The following is a 17894-nucleotide window of genomic DNA, read 5'->3' on the forward strand; positions in this document are numbered from 1 at the left end:
TGATGTATATTTGTCAATAGAAGACCCTGGATTCCCTTTATATTCTCTAGTTGCCTGGCTCTTCTTACTGCTTTGTATCTGTTATTTACATTTTATATTTTACTTTGAACCTTCTATGTTCAGCCTGATTCTCAATGTTATTATCCTTCTGATACCTGTCATAAGCAGAGTTTTCCTGCTTTATTTTCATCTTTTATCATCCATGGAGCTCCAGATTTGTTTGCCTGACCATTTCCCTATGGGGATGTACCTTGGCCATACCTGTACTAATTTGTTGTCTTATTCATGAAGGAAAATACTGAAACTCTCCCAGAAATAATGGAAAATCTAGGAACTACTGTAAAATAGGAACTGCAAAATATTAATATCAACTTTTTAAGGAGTACTAGGGAATTTAATGGGACTTACAGTAGATAAATCCAATGGCATACATCCCAGAGTGTTAAAAAAATGAAGCTGACAAGATAATAGAGCATTGATGACCATTTTTAAAAATTCTAAAAGCTTTCAAATGATCCCTGCAGAGGAAATTCAGCCACACTTTTTAAGAAAGGAGGAAGAGAAAAAATAGAGGATGTAAAGAAGCTTCAAGGAGATATGGAGGGCAAAACAACAGTCTAGTGGTATTATCGCTGGACTGTTAATCCATAAACCCAGGTAATGTTCTGGGGACTGAGCTCTGAACCCTACCTCAGCAGATGATAGGATTTGAATTCAATACTAAATGAAATCTGGAATTAAGAATCTAATGATGACATGTATCAATTGTTGGTTGTCAAGAAAAACTCCTGTGGTTCACTAATATTCTTTGTGGAAGAAAACTGCCATCCTTACCTGGTTTGGTCTACATGTGACTCTAGACTCACAGCAATGTGGCTGACTCTCAACTCCCTCTGGGCAATTAGGGATGGGCAATAAATGCAGGCCTAGCCAGTGATGCCCTCATCCTGTTGTTATGGACCAGACCAAATCCCTCAAAGCAAAACACACTTTATCCTTACACTATAGTTAAAATACAGACAAAATAAGAATTAAAAAAAGCTTAACTGTAACTCTATCAAAATACTTAACAAGATAATATGTTAACTACCACTGATTAGCTGTTCCAAGACAGTAACATCCCTTGACAAAGGCAAATTCAGTAAAATAGATTGTCTCACATTCAACTCTCCAGTCCAGGAGGAAAGGACATTAAGAGAAAACTCTGTGTTAGAGATAGAGAACTCAAGATTAGAGTGCTGGAAACGCAAAGCAGGTCAGGCAGCATCCGAGGAGCAGGACTCCAGATGCTGCCTCACCTGCTCTGCTTTTCTAGCATCACTCTAATCTTGACTCTGATCCCCAGCATCTGCAGTCCTCATTTTCGCCTGTAGCCTATACCAAGCAATGTTTTATTTGTATTTTGTTCCTTAGCTTTAGCCAAATAGATTCTGTCATTCTCTGTTCTCTCACATATTTCTCCTCAGCTCTGAATAGTGTCCTTAATCAGTCCTATGGCACATATTTCTTTTCTTTCTCTGCTATTTTTCCTAAATACCTTGAATCCAGAGTTACTCAATACTTACTTCTGCTCTTCTTCGAGTCAGATTTCCATTCTTGTCATATGCATATTTCCATGTGGCCATCAATGCCTCCAACTCCCCACATATATTAATTATGCTCCATGTAATTATACACATGCATAATAACTTATTTATATGTTATTTCTTTCCATCTTATGTTGAACCCTGTTAATAGCTTACTATTTTCTATTCTAATGCTGTCCCTTTCAGCATCCTGTGCACCTAGTTTTCCTTTCTTATATTACCTCCTGGTTCCAACTCTGTTGACAGGTTGTTTGAATCCTTCAGATTAGCACTACCAAACTACCCCAAAATTGTTTATGTGCAACTTAGCCAGCCAAGCAGTCATCTGCTTTATCCTCTATACTTATTAATGAGCAGTCTTGAAAGTAGTCCAGAGATTATTAGTTTTGAAGTCTTGCTTGCTAATTTACTACCTAGTTTCATAAATGTGAATGCAGGGCCATATCTCTCTCTCTCTATCTATTTGATGCTAATAACAAAGAGTGTAGATTTAAGGTAAGAGGCAGAAGGCTTAGAGGAGAGTTGAGGAGAACCTTTTCACTCAGAGGGTGATGGGAGTCTGGGATTCGCTGCCTGAAAGTGTGGTTGAATCACAACTCTTTGTAACATTTAAGTAGTATTTAGACACTCACTGCATTGCCATAGCCTCCAGAATTGTGGCCAAAAGCTGGAAAATTAGATGAGTGTAGTCAGATCTTTGCTGACTACAGTGGACTGAATGGTTCCCTTCTGTGCTATAAACATCAGTGAGTCTATGAATTTTATCCCTTATCCCTCAAAATTAATATTGTTATTCTCCTTGGTCCATAAAACCTTTCCCTTTTTCAATCCTATTAACCAGATCTTGTTGACCAATATTTGTCTTTACTGCTCCAGTCAGAAGGCTGTACACACCAGGAACCTCTGTGGTTTACTTCTCTTAATTGATGATAAAATATCAGGAGCATTCCGAAGTTGCTGATGTAACTCAGAAGCTGTCACTAATAGTTCTGAAAATGTATCATTTGGGGTAAAATTCTCCAATTTTAGTATCTCTGCAGATGGATTCCTCACTCTTGACTGAAACATAGCCTGGCATACAAACATATTTAGTTTATTTACATCCTGCTAAAATATGCTAATCAATTTTCCTGCACCCAAATAAATCCTTGCATCAATAAATATAAAAGCTTAGTTCATTACTACTTTTTGCACATATATGATTAGTAGCATGTGAGCTTCCTGCACATTAAATATACTCTGCATGTATTTCCTTTGCTTACTTGTATATATCAAGGTAATATTTATTTGTTGCTCCGTGCATAATATCATTGATATTATCGCTATGGCATGTCTAACATTAGGCTTAACTTGTCTGCTCTTGGTGCTAATATGACAGTTATGTCTTTTGGATCAATATGTATTTTGATTTCCTTTTTGTGTCCTCACTTAATATTTTGCTGCATTCAGAAGTGTAGAAGTGAAGGGTATTTAGTGGAGATGATTTTGTAACCAAGATAGGTTTACATAAGAGCTTTCACAAAATGGCTGTTCCATCTGCATAGCCATTTTGTGACTTCGCTGAAGCTGCCAGGTAATGCTAAAAGAGGCAGCAGCAGGGCACAAACAAGCAGCTTACAGTCCTGGACAGAACCCAGATTCTCGAGGAGCTGACCTTGGGCAGAGGCCATCAACTGTTCTTTTTCAGCAGCACAAATGCGTTGGCAGGTGTGTTAGCTCCATAGTCTCTAACAATTAATAATCAGAACATGCTTTACAAAAGGTCACAGAGCCAAGTCCTTGGCACCAGGCCAGCACATTATTTCCACATTTACTATTTTAAAACTCATTTAATGACTCTGCTGACAATTTTTTTCCTCAAAAAAGAATAAGCATTTCATAGGTTCAGTCTTTTCTTGCATTGCTGTTGCTCTCATGAGAAAATGAAGCCAAATGAAAATATTGCTTGGCATCAGTAACTTCCAGTCAGCACAAATGGGGCAGAAGGGTTACACCATCTGACAGTCACACAGATGTCTCAGTGACAATTTATTGTGTTCCACTAGGACTTTGTTTATGCAACAAAAATCATTTCTGTGAAACTGAAAAAATGAATTATATTTGCCCTTTTTAAAAGGGCAAATAAGAAAATGTTTGGCAACCTAAGCTTTTCTGTATTAAAAAGGGGGGAAGACATCATTTTTCATTGTGATGTCCCCTGCAGAGAAAACAATGAGATAGTATCATTTGACTTGCATAAGAATGTCAGGTATTTATGAAACATTTTTCATGAAGATGTTGTGAATTTAACACACTTGAACATTCCTATACAAATAACAACTCAGTACAAGCTAAAAGATGCCAAATTTTCTAAAATAGATCAGTTTTGGTCACAAGCTCCAAAAAAACACTTTGTGTTAAGCTTATTTAGGTATTAATATCAGAACTGCAAAACCATTTCATTTTCTTAAATGGTGTTGTATAAAATGTTAGATATACCCCAGTTTAGAGTACTTTGTGCACTTTGGACCCCATTCTCAAGAAAGGATATTAAGTTAAAGAAAGCATACAACATTGATGTATAACAATGCTGTCTAGTATGAAAAATAAGGAAGATTTTCATCTATATGCATTGCAGTTTTCTTAACCACTAGACAACCTAAAGCATTTTATAGCTAATAAAGCATTTTTTGAGGGATGATAATTGTTGCAATCACAGAAATGTGATAACCAATTTAACTCCGACAAACAGCAATATAGTAATGAAAAGTTTTTTTGTGATATTGATTGTGGGATAAATATGATGTAATACACAAGAGATAGTTCTACTCCACTTCAAAGTAGTGCTGTGTAATATTTTGTGCTCACGTATGAGGACCAGTGGCAACTTGGTTTAATGTCTTCTCTGAAAGGTGACATCTCAGACAGTGCATCACTCCTTCAGTACTGCACTAGAGTGTCAGCACTGACTTTTGTGTTCAAATCCAGTTATGGCACTTGAACCTGTTACCCTAAAGAAATACAAATTAGAACATCTATTTCCTGAGAGATTTTGTGTAAAACTATCTCTTAAATTTCCAGTTTATCTCCAAATTACCAGTGGACTCTGACAGCACCTGAAAGCATTTGGTTAGTTCAAGTTTGAAATCATATTTACTGATGGTGATTTGAGCTTTTAACATCAAACTGTTTGGTTGAGCCTCAGCAGATGTGCATTTTTCTTCAGTTTCAGGGCTATGAGAGGTACTCCATACTTCTGCAGATTCAAAAGCAATGAAATAAACACTGAGTGTTTATAATAAAGTAGATTATTTCACTTTTGGGTGTTGCAATCTTCTATATTGGAGGATGCCTTTTCTGGAATATGGTGTTCTATATATTGAGCCCATGGATTGCACAGATGTCATTAGACCACTTTCCAGAGTTGACTCTTGCTTACAACCAAAAACTCCAGTGCTCTAAACAAAGATTCACCTGTTGCCTTCTACTAAAGTATTAAATATAACAATAGATCTTACAGGGATACTTGTGACGGCTGTCTGGAAGCATCAGTGGAATGCACCATTAATCATTGGCCTAGAACCTTGCTTAATTTACCCAGTTACCTAATTCTTGTTATCTTGACAAAAGGATTGTTGAACCTGAATGAAACACCATCTGAGTATTCCACTGTTTGACCTTTGCATCATATATCCTATCCAGATTCAAAAACACAAAAAGAGTATCATCATAATATCTCATTTACAATTGAAAATTTGAATTGTGATTGTGATTTTGTATCTCACAAATTAAAAAGGCCATGTTTTAAATATATCACATTTCATGAATATATAAAAAATCAAGATTAAAGTACTAAATTTTCTTATATATGAATAAAAAGCTGTGATGCAAGACATTGGAAAGTACTTTGGGCAAAAGAAGCTTTTGCTCTTCAGAAAGTTATAACTTGGTTCTTAATGACCATTAGTTGTGAACCATATGATGTATGACGTGCTGAACAATGGAAAATGTGTCTTCCAGTGTTATATCAACTGGTTACACCTTTAATAAATCATAACTTTGCTTAAATCAAACAGAATTAAGGTCTTTTTTAAAGACCGTTTTAGCAAATAAAGATGGAAAAATCAAAACAATTTTATCATACTTTTAGTCTTCTGTCACTTTTTATGGCTTCATAGTAACTACCTAATGGACTGTCTTGCACTTTACATTACTAACAAGGGTTGCATCTCAACGTATAAGACCTAAATTTGCAATTGATTGCATGCTGTCTGGTTTGCATTGGGAAAACTAGTGTCTGAATGCCAACTGACAACATTGATCTACAAAAAACTGCCACCCACCAGTCTTATTGTCAACCAACTTATGAAGAAATTATGCTAAGGCATGTAAACACAAAGCAATTCTCCATGTAATTTTAATTCTGTTAAAGTCACAGTGTTAGTCAAGAAACTTGAGATCCTTGTCAATTCACAGTCAAGTTAATTTAAGGCATTTTTTCCAGATTCTTATTCATTGTCGAAGGTTTCATGTTTTAATACATTAAAAATACATTCAAAGATGCAGGAAATGCAAGGTAAGATTTGGTGAGGAGAAATTAATAAAATCACTTTACACAAAATTATGATAAAACACTTGAAATCTGATTTGGGATCAACTGTACCTTAAATTTTGGGCATAAATTTATAATTATGTACATCTGTCATAGAAACAAAAAGACTTGGCTTTAAGAAATAAGAGAAAGTGCTGGAAATACTCAGTAGTCCAATAGGATCTGTGCAGAGAGAAACACAATTAGTATTTCAAGTTGAATATGACCCTTCAGAACTTTTAACAAGCTTTGCATGTAGAAGTGTTTCCCAATTTTGCTGTATTATGTATTGACATAGGAAAGTATCTGGCTTTATATTAAAAAAAATGTCAGTGCCTGATTTTTGGACACATCCTAATGGAGAATCTTATCACCTAAAAATAGTTATCCATTTCTAGTACCCAGTATCAGTGTCAATTATTCTGTGGTCAGGTATATTACAGTCAGATGCAAAATAATGCTTTCTCTCTACTCTTAACCCAAATCTCCAAATCCTTTTACACAGATGTGGTTTATTCCATTTCCCACATGAGTGATCTTAATCCCCACTTAACAAGGTGTATGGCCAGCCACATGATCAAGACTTGACATTAAGATTTTGTGGTTTGTGACCACAAAAACAATTTTCTATGAGCATAATCTGTTGTTAAAATACTCTTTTTATCAAAACCTTTATAGCTATCTCAACACTAAGGTTGTTACTTGGTCCAGTAGTAGTTGGCAAAGTACAAATATTGAGATACTATTATTTCTCATAATCCTGATAATAAATTGTTTTGTTTGTTGTTTGTATTCTTCTTTCTTTTATGATTTATTTTCTTCTATCACATCAATTTTTATAAGATCTTATGCTGCTGAAAATAGTTACTTGAAGGCCACAAGAGCAAACCGCCTGATTTATCTTCCCACTTCCTGTCTCTTGAAATATGGTCTGCACACTCATTTGGTTTACAATTAGATGTTTTTGTCTATTTGAGTAGTTTCTCAGTTTCTGCCAAATTAAGCATGTGTCTGGTTGCATCTAGGGTAAAGCAGCTTGTTTGATTGATGCAAGATCAAAAGAGACAGGGACAGTAGTACACTAAGAGCTTGTCCAGTCTGCTCCACCATTCTATACAATAATAGCTGATCTTCAGATTTACCCTCACTTATCTACCTGTAGACCACTTGCTCCACAAATCCCTGATTTCCCGAAAGTCCAAAAATCTGCCTATTCCAGTTCTAAGTATATTCAATAGTGTGTTAATTTTATATTCGTTCTATAAACTAAGGTTAAAGATATAGACAATGGATATTGATTGAACAAGTATTTGTACAGACATAAATAGATACCCTTGACACCAAGGGATGCCATGTGTTTGTTAGTGAGGAGGCTAATTCTTGGAATGTTTCACTCTGAAAATAAATCTCACATTTAGTAAAAGATTGGCTTTAAGTTTCTTTCATAACCAACTGGCTGCCAGATGCATTAAAATGGTAGCAGAGAACGTATAAAGGTACAGATTGAAAAATAAGTAAAAAGTTCAAACTGAAGATTGTAGTCTGAGTTGCTTTCTGTGAAGAATGGCTTAAAATGCATGTACATTTTCAGGGTCTGATTATAAAGTGATGTTCTCTAAGTCTGATATTTATGACCATTGGAAAAGTTAAGTGGTCATCAGGTACACCTTGTCAACAAGGTGTGGCATTGGCATTTTCACTTCTGAACAAATATAAACCAGAAGCAAAATATGTTGTGAGCTGTGTGTCTGTCAGATCTTCTATTAAGTTCTGTGGATAAAGTTAACAAAAAAGGTGATGTATTGGATACCTGCGAAGAATGGGCAGGCTTGGATAGATTTTGAAAGAAGAATGGTCATTCCATTAAGGAATATATCATGGATTTTAATACACTTTTTAAACGATTACAGTGTTCATTGTGAAAGATTCCTGATTCAGTCCTTGCATTTAAACTGGTAGACTGTGCAAAGATGTTGCATATGTATGGGCTACTGGTCTTAACTGGCATTTGATACCCAGGATAAAGTATCTTGTTGGATCAAAAGCCTGCTTTTGGAAAACAAAATTCCTTGGAAAGTAGTCATATTCGGCAGCATTCTTAGCACAAATGGGACACTCCAAAATGTTGCAAATGATGGAGGCTTCAATTATTGCAGCCTTTTGAGATTATTCAGAGCTGGTGTGCAACTGGTGGTGCACTGTAAGAGTTACATAAAGCAGGAATGAGTGGATTCTTGTGGTCAGTGGTAGTGTCCCTACCTCTGAGCCTAGAGGCCCAAGTTCAAACCCCACCTGCTCCAGAGGAGACTATTAACATGTCTGAACAAGTTTCTTACAATGTATCTGTAAAAGGAATGAAGATAAAAATATCCTAGGTAAATCTGGATATACCAATAGCATTGGAGCATCAGTAATGGACACCTCAAATACTCAGGGAACAGTTAATAGGCACTCTGAAATGCAATTGAATTTCCAAAGTCAAAAAGCAGGGGTTTCAAAGTGATGCATGACACAGAACTTAGTAGATGATGATGACGATAGTGATTAGTCCGAGGGAATTGCACTAGTCACAAGAATCTCTAGCCTGATAATGTTTATATTAGTTGTGAATGCATATAATTGTGCCATGTTACTTTAAAAACATCTCAGTATTAAGCATTGATGTATCATCAACAAGAATAAAAGTTCCACTCAGGTTCAGGGATGACAACACATTGAGATTACTTTAAAAGTTCCAATTAGCTAGAGTAAACTATTTTTCATTATGATGTTGTCCCTAATGAGAGATCCTTGTCTGAGTAAGTCTTCTATGAAAAAGGTACAAATGAAACTGGATATGAAATATGCTTTTGGAAAGTTAGTGGATCTGCACTTTACCCAATGAAGATATTAATGCATCCTTTAACAAAACCTCAATGTCAAAGAGCAAGAGTGTATTGGTGTCACCAATACTGACCAAGCTGGCTGAGTCTGCAGTAAGTGTTGAAGAAACCAACAAATAGGAAAAACATAATTGGTGTCAGGCTCACCAATCTGCCTTCTGCAGATGCATCTATCCATGACAGTATCAGTACTTACAATAGCAAGTCAGAGGCTAGGAATCCTGCAGCAAGCAACTCACTTTCTGACTCCGCAAAGACTGTTCACCATTTAAGTGGACACTTAAGTTTGTGTTATAGTACTCCTAACTTGTCTGGATGAGTGCAGCTCCAACAACACTCCGGACACTTGATACCATTCAGGACAAAGCAGCCACTTGACTGGCACCACATCCACAAACATTTACACCCTCTTCCACTAATACATAGTAGCAGCAATGTGTACCATCTGCAAGATGCACTGCAGAAATTAACCAATACTCCTTTGGTAGCACCTTCCAAACTTATGACCACTACCATCTAGAAAGACAAGGGCAGAAGATACCTGGGAATACCATGACCTGCAAGCTCCCCACCCCCCACCAAGCCATAACCCATTCTGACTTGGAAATATGTCACCATTCTTTCAGTGTCACTGGATCAACATCCTGGAACTCCCTCCCTCTAATGGCATTGTGGACTTACCTACACCAAATGGGCTGCTGTGATTCAAGAAGGCAGCTCACTACCACCTTCTCAAGGGAAAGTAGGAATGGGTAATAAATGCTGACCCAGCCGGTGAAGCCCATATCCCAAGATGCAATAAAAATAGCAACCAGATTGTGTCTTTCTATAGTAATATGTGGTGAGGACAAAGGGGTAAGTGTAGATAAAGTCATGGCAAAATAGACAGGCACCACACTTGGAGCACTGACTAAATTTCTGACCAATATTAGAGGGGAGGTTGCTAATTATGAGTGTAAGGGTAACTGTGAATATACGTACATTGTGGTCATGAATACTGCGACTGAGAGTGCTTTCAGTAATGGACTCTGCGAATGAAATCATAAAGTTCCTTCATAAAGTCATGGCTGATCAACCAAACTTGAAGTTGACAACTTAACTGGTATGGGCAATTTGTGCTAAGAATTCTTTTCAGATGGTTAGTGGGGTGCTATTGTCCCTATCAATTAATCTATGGGAGGATTTTCAAATTACCTTCTGTGCCATTTGATAATCCTTTCTCCTAGGACTAGAATTAGTTCACTTTTCTGGTAACGTGGAGGCTTTACAAGTGGATATGAGAGCATCCTTCAAGGCTGAAATGTTAGAGAATATTTGAAGACCTCTTGTGCATCATATAAGACCATCCAAGATAAACTTAAATAATGGAATTTTGTAGACTATAAAAGGATGAAAAGGGAACAGGGAGTGTGGTAAGGGTGATTATCCAACATGGTAGTCAAACCATCTGAGGTCTATTGATCATGATTGAAGAGGATTGATTGTAATCTTTCAGCATCTGGTCAGTTAATAGAAGACAGTTATGTAAGCTGTATTTCACATAGTCATGTGTTTCACAGTTCAGAGGAACAGAATGTGGTAGATCAGGAGCCGAATGACAACAGGCAAAAACATACTAATGTTATCCAAACAAATGTTAGAATGTGTGACATAAATAGCAGAAGGTTTCAATGAATGAAATAATGTGATTACTGTATGGAATGCAGGAAGAGCTACTGGCAAGTTCAAATGTTGGCTAATTATCCAAATGATGGACAAGAAATAAGATCTATAAGTTTATCAAAAGATGTGAAAGAATGAAAAGCAGGAAAGTACAGTACTAGTTTTCATAGTGGATCTGGTAATGACTCTTGTGTTAGAAAAATATACTGGAGACAGAGATACTGGGAGGCAGAGATCATGCAGTAGTCCAGAAGACATCAGATTGTCAAGTTGAGGCTATAGGTTGACAAATTATTGCAAAAGAACAAGGACTGCAGAACAGTATTGAAACTGTGCTCTGAGCAGAAGGCCAGACGAACAGCAAATTTTGGTGGTTGCCAATAAATTAGAAGAAAAATTAAATCAAGGTAAAAGAAGTCTTGAATAGTATTCGATGATGATTCTGAAATACCATAAAGGAGACAACTAGTCTTACTGCATGGATGGATATGTATGGAAAAAAGACCTCCTATATAGGATATATGAGGCTACATGAGTCTGAATGCTCATAGTTTGAAGAGCGACTTGGAAATCAAAATGGTGGGATTGATGTGGGAAAAGTAATCCTGAAAGTTTTCTTAACACTGTGGGTCACATATTTAAAGGTTTCGTTGGTTGATAGGTATAAAAGATGTGTTTTTGCAGAGAGAGAAATTTCAGAGAGAAATCTTTTTGAAATGGCCTGAAGAGTTGTGACGTGGGAATTAAACAAAAGATGGAATGATACATTATGAATATAATATTTCTTGGTTAGACCTATCTTGTTGAAAATAAGCTGTAATGAACATAAAGCATATCCAGTGATCACATCGACAATTTTCTCTGCAAACCTTTTGTGGAATTTGAGAAATTTGTTATAAATATGATTAACAGGGTTTATGCTGAGTTTCAAGGGCTTTTAAATATGTAATGTGCTAGGTTATCTCAAAAAAGTTATGTGATAGCTAAAGAAAATACAGAACAATTAAGATGGTTGATTGGACAGTTAAATTGGTAATGCATGCAGATGAAACCAGGGACTAGTTTTAAGATATTGGAACTACTACCTTTTTTTTCTATTAGGCAGTTTCTCATCATCGAGGATTAATTGCGAGCACACTAGAAGTTCGTTCTTAGGTGGCTGAAGACACCAATACTTGACCTACAAAGTGGTTGGGGGGATGGTGGGGTGGGATGCCTAGGTTGCCATACACTTGTTTCTTTGCCAATGCTTCAGTTTACTGTCGATGAGACTTGAAATGTAAAGATTCTTCCCAAGATACTTTCACTCTGCTATGGATATTAGGCCACAGATTTGTCAGGTATCGATTGGAATGTTGCACTCCTTCGTGTTGGCTTGGAGAGTGTACTTGAAGCATTCACTCTCCTCACTTGAGGCTCACTTGCCTTGTCAAATCTTCGGTAAAGTGTTCATTTCAGGAGTTTTGTGTCAGGCATGTGGACAATTAGACTGATCGAGCGTTGTCAATGCTTCAGCGTTGGGGATGTTGACCTGAGTGCAAACACTAATAACAGTGAGCATAACCTGCTAATGGATTTTCAGGTTTGGAACTAATTATCGTGATGAAACATGTGATAATCAAGGATTATTTAAGGGCAAATGAAACATTAAAGAAATTAATTACGAAGAAATGTGTACTCAAATTTCCAGCTTTGGACTTTCAATTTGCTATGTTTAGCTACTCTTTTGATGTTAATCATCCAGATGGACCACAACTTTTTTATAATACTTTTTAAAATTGTAAATATCATCTTTTGCCCTGGAAAGCTATGGAAATAAAAAAGATGGTCATAAGTATTTGAGCTGCAGAAACACTGGCTCTAATAGATTTAGGTTTGGGGTTTGACTTGTCAAATATTTCAGTAGAAATGTCATATCCAGCACACTCGGAATAGATTGTCCATTGAATCTTATGTAGATAATTGGTCCCTGTGAGTTAATATACATTCCACAAAAGGTGTGACTGAAAAAAAGTTGAGAATTGCCCTTGTTGGTGTAAAACAGATGTTGGTAAGAAAGGAGAGCTGATGCCAGCCATTAATTAATGTTTGCTTTACAAAAATGAATGCTCGTTCTAAAAGCTTACTGGCGGTCCGAGTAGAGAGATATTTTGTTTTAATTTTTCACAGCTTACAGTTCTTTTCCTCCCTTCAGTTTATGTAAAATATTTCTATGTTGTAAAGTTCACTTTGGTTGAAGTGTTATTATGTATGAGATGCATCACAGCAACTTGCCAAGGCTTTTTCAATAGCACCTCCCAAACTCTCAAACTCTGCCACTTTGAAGAACAAGGGCAGCAAACATATGCAAAAAGCACCACTTCCAAATCTCACATCATCCTGATGTGAAAGTATATTGTTGGTCTATTATGATCATTGAGCTAAATTCCTGGAGCTTGCTCCTCAATAGTACTGAGTACCTTCAATAATGAGATTTTAGCAGTTCAATAAGGTAGTGAGAATAATTTGAGATGGACAATAAATGCTGGCCTCATTGGTAATGCCTGTAGCTCTTTATTATGTAATAAAGAAATGATTGTATAATTAGGTCATTAGTTGCATCATTACACATTCTTGGGTTAACTTAGCCATTTTAAAATTATCTCAGAACAACAGAACTCTAGTGAGCAAGATGTAATCATTCTAGGTAGAAAAGCACTCTCAATATGGTGAACATTCTAACATATAGTGCATTGGTTCAGGGCATTTGAAACTTATATTATGATACACAAAATCTGGAAATATCTTGTATATGACTAACATTTTTAGTTTATCTCATTGTGTAACTTACTTTCTGTTTCTGAAAAGTTTACCTCTTTGAACCACTGATATTTAAACAATAGATGGAGACCATTTTGTGCATTGCATGTTTGCTGGTTGTAGTCTATAGGAATCTAAAGTTAGACAGTTATTTTAAATTCATTAATGCTTAGTTTTGTTTTCTATACCCTGACATATAAAACTGAAAATTGCTTTGCTCTTTTATGGGCTTTATCTCCCTGCAATCAGGCATTTGGGAAATTATTGTTTAAATTTTGGTTTTCTTTCCTTGTTCATGCCCACCAGTTAGTTTTCCAGTAGCCATTTACTCACATTCCTAATTTTTCTCTATCATTGGTTTACATTAAATTGTATTTACCATCTGTCTGCCTATTACATAAAGTGCCTATGTTTTTGAAGCGGTTTTACAGTTCTCATATTTAATAAAATCTGTGCATATATTTTACATATTTTTTGGTAGGCTTTTTTCTTTCTCTTGAAAGAAAAAGAGTAAACCTTCTCAAAAGATTAAGGCATCTCAATTCTTCTTTCACTTTTAATTTCAATCCTCCATCACTCTCACTCTCATTATAGAATGCTTGCTTCCCTGAACTTTTAAACTCAGAGTAAATCTCTGTTCAAGACTTTCAATGACGATACTTATCCAAATCCATCTTTATAAGTTTAGTAAATAAACTTATGGAACTCTGTTTATCCTCCAATCTTTTTTACGCAGTACAATCTTCAAGGTTTTAAGTCCCAATTTTAAGTCATCTAATCTCTAATTTATGATTGGTCTAACTTTTATATGCTTTATCAATTGTTTTAACTAAGCTTTAATGTTGGTGCTTGACATGCTCTTCCGTGTAATGTTTTCAACATTTCAGTAGCTAGTGTTCGTTCATTACATTAATGGGAAACAATGAGTGGTGCACACCTGTTACAACATGAACTGTGCTGAGGTTCACTGAAGAGTTATGAAGCACAATCAAGTAGTTAACGCATGAAGGTGAATTCTGTTAGCTGGTAACCATTGTCATGTGTGGAGATTCAAACAAATCTTTTATCACTAATTACAATTCTATACTGATAGATTATTTACATTTCACACACTACCTGTTCATCAGATGTGTCACTGTGAATAGAATTTTCCTTTCCCAGGAAGGTAGATATTTGGGCAGTTTGATTCATAGTCAACCTTTCTGTCCCACCACCAATTAAGACTCTTCAGTGGTTAATTAATGGCTACTTAAGAGCTCCAACCGAACAGGGCCACTATTTCTTCAGCTCCAAGTGAACATAGGAATCAGGAGCAAGAATAGACAATTCAGCCCTTCGAGCCAACTCAGCCATTTAACATGATCATGGCTGATCTCATCCTGGTCTCGACTCACTTTCCTGCCTGCCCGCCATAGCCCTTTATTCTGCTTTTCATCAGAATCAAATTCCTTTCTTGAACATGATGGCTGATTCTGGGGCAGTGAGTTCTACAGATTCACAACCCTTTAAGAAAAGTAGTTTCTCCTCATCTCAGTTTTGAATCTACTTCCTTTCATTCTATATCTGTAACTTCTTGTTTTAGGTATGTTCCCCATAGCGGGACAATGTCCAATGTCCACCTTATCAATCCCCTTTAGCATTTTATACACCTCAATAAGAGTCCCCCTCATTCTTCTGAATTCCAGCATATGGAAGCCCACACTATTCAATCACACCTTGCACAATAGTCCTTTCATCCCTGGAATCAATCTCATGAACTTCAGTGGGACAAGAAAGAGCTGGCCTACCTACCTTGTAAACCAGTGCAGGCAAGCTGTTCTGTATAAAATCAAAAGGCATCTGGTACTGAAATATATATTGAATGTAATCAAGGGTAGTCTGTAGATTTTTTTTGTAATTTGAAAATTAACAGTTTAAACTGACAACTTTGAGTTCCATAATGCTGTATCACCTGGTTTGCAGGTCACCTTGAATTCACCTAGTACAAAATATTGAATTGTTCTTTTATCTTATGGAAGTCTCTGAATGTGAAATATCTTGGTATCAAAGCAGGATCACAATCAAGGGTTAAAGTAACTCTTGTAATTATCTAATAAGTGTTACATCAGTGGAATGCTGCATTGGTTAGAAATACATGATTTTCTTAATTCCCTTAAGTGATTGTGAAAAACAGTCTGTATAATTACTGAAATTCCATTTATTTAATTTTATTCATTATTCAGGAAAATTGTTCACTTTGCTGTTTGTCAAGTTTAGAAGGTTCACTGCATCAATTTCTCTTACTATGTTGTAGTTGCACTCTGCATTGTAATCAATTATATCACTTTGCATTGTAATTACAGTACTAGCGCTGTGTGATTCAGTTGTGCTCCACCCACGCACGTGCAATCTGACTCGATTTATGGTTTCATAGTTGCAGATAGTTAGCATTGAAAGAGTTCGTTTCCAGACATTTCAGAAAAGCACAAATTGCCAGCTAAGTGCATGACAATTTGCAAGCAGAACCCTTACTTAAGTTGAGATCATCCATCACAGCTGAAATTTACCAGATATAGTTCAAAAATTATTTGTAATCATTTCGTTCAGACGTGTGATGACATACCTCCGTTGCAAGTGGGACTTTAACCCAGACCTTCTGGCTAGAGGTAGGAACACTACTGAAGCACCACATGAGCTAACCAGACATATTTTATGATTTCTTTTCCTCCACACCTCGTAAATATTTCAATGTGGAAATACGGTTTGCGCTTAAGTGGTTAACAGTCTCCATCTGGTGGGTGATTGTTGTATAGACCATTTCTGGAAAACTGAACTACTTTCACTGTATATTATCATAAAATTGGTACAAGTGATACACATACAATCATATAGTATAGAAACAAACCCTTCGGTCAAACTCGTCCAGACATCCCAAACTGACCTTGTCCAATTTGCCAGATTTGCTAATATCTATCTGAACCCTTCCTATTCATATACCCTGGCAGCTGCCTCTTAAATGTTATAATTATACCTGCCTCCATCACCACCTCTGGCAGCTCATTCCATACACGCACAACCCTCTGCATGATAAAGTTACCCATCAGATCCTTTTTAAATCTCACCTTAAACCTATGCCCTCTAGTTTTGTACTCCCTTATTCTGGGGAAAAGAAATCTTGGCTATTCACCCTATCCATTGCTCCTCATGATTTTATATGCTCCAGGGAGAAAAGCCCCACATGGATTGCTGTCTTTTTCAACAATTTGGTCATAGCACTTTGTAAGCTGTAGGAATCTTGAAATTGTTTCTGTGTTTACCTGTGTCCAATCGCTTCTGCTTTGCAGTGAACTGTCATTTCATGAGTTTGTGAATTAAAGGTGACAAAAAAAGCTATAATAGCACATCTTGGGTAATGATTTTCTTTTGATTAATATTCTAATTTTATTTTCCAATCAAATTGTTTAACATATGTTTTTAAAAGTTCAGAGCATTACATTTGTTACCATTTATTTCATTCCAACCAGATACATTTCTTGTTGAAAGATGAAAGGAAAGTTTGGTGACCCACTCACCTTTGTTACCTACCCTAGGTGGTGAAGGCATAATATTCTCTCTAATCTTCATCACATCCTGGTGAAAAGGTACTCTTGATTTCTGTTTGGCATATGGGAAACACCCAATGTTATTGTGTATAAAGCACTTGCTGCAAAATAAGCTTGCAAATCACCTACATTTTTGGCGCTATAGGTCGTGCTTCGTGTCTAGAATATGAATGTTTCTGGTGTTGGCTATAGATGCCATTTTGATAGGAATATAACTGTGGATGCAGCCACAGAATGGGCTAGGACTGCATCACCAGTGGCTGTGGGGTGACCACGGCCTATTTACACCTTGGGTTTCTCCATGTGGAGTTGATGATTATTGCAATATCTTGCAGTTGACCATCCACTGTTGCCTACAAGAGGTAATATGAGGCTTCTGTATGCCAGGAGATTTTAATACATTTCACTCTATATTGCCAGGAAGAATCAGGCAGAGTGAGCTCGCAGATTCACCAGAACTGTAAGCTTCCCCATGGTGCATACACCAGAGACTGCATTTTGAAGGCACTACATATAAATTAAACTTGTACTACAATCAGAATGGAGTCCACTCCATTAATGTCCACCTGGTGTGTGACCACATTCAGCACATCATGCAAGGTCAATGCCCAATATCCTGGCAGCTGTTGTGATGCCATTATTTCTTGACAGTCAGTTGTACTATCTGTATTTGAGCCACTAGGACAAACCAGAAGGTGGCTACAGGACAACTAAGGCTATCCACGGCCTTCCCAGTGCATGTTTCTGGTGCAAATCCCATGCACTTATGTAGTGTGCATATGAAAAAAAACATGCTGTCAAATCAACTGTGATT

The 17894-nt window shown here is 36.6% G+C and overlaps 1 protein-coding gene and 1 long non-coding RNA gene across 36 annotated transcripts in view; one reads left to right on the forward strand and one right to left on the reverse strand.

Annotated features, from left to right (window-relative positions):
• LOC122546905 (uncharacterized) overlaps nucleotides 1-17894 on the forward strand; it is a 459670-nt gene that overhangs the window by 418765 nt on the left and 23011 nt on the right. The gene's annotated exons all lie outside the window — the stretch shown is intronic.
• Nucleotides 1-17894, reverse strand: part of LOC148146780 (uncharacterized) — a 65662-nt gene that overhangs the window by 45252 nt on the left and 2516 nt on the right. Inside the window, exon 2 of the long non-coding RNA XR_015760477.1 lies at nucleotides 17051-17132. This is a non-coding gene — a long non-coding RNA (uncharacterized LOC148146780). The remainder of the gene's footprint in view (nucleotides 1-17050; nucleotides 17133-17894) is intronic.

The sequence above is a fragment of the Chiloscyllium plagiosum genome, unplaced genomic scaffold (genome assembly GCF_037043375.1).
Source record: "Chiloscyllium plagiosum isolate Xiang-an unplaced genomic scaffold, Cpla_swu_hap1 HiC_scaffold_19, whole genome shotgun sequence".
NCBI classification, from domain to species: Eukaryota; Metazoa; Chordata; class Chondrichthyes; order Orectolobiformes; family Hemiscylliidae; genus Chiloscyllium; species Chiloscyllium plagiosum.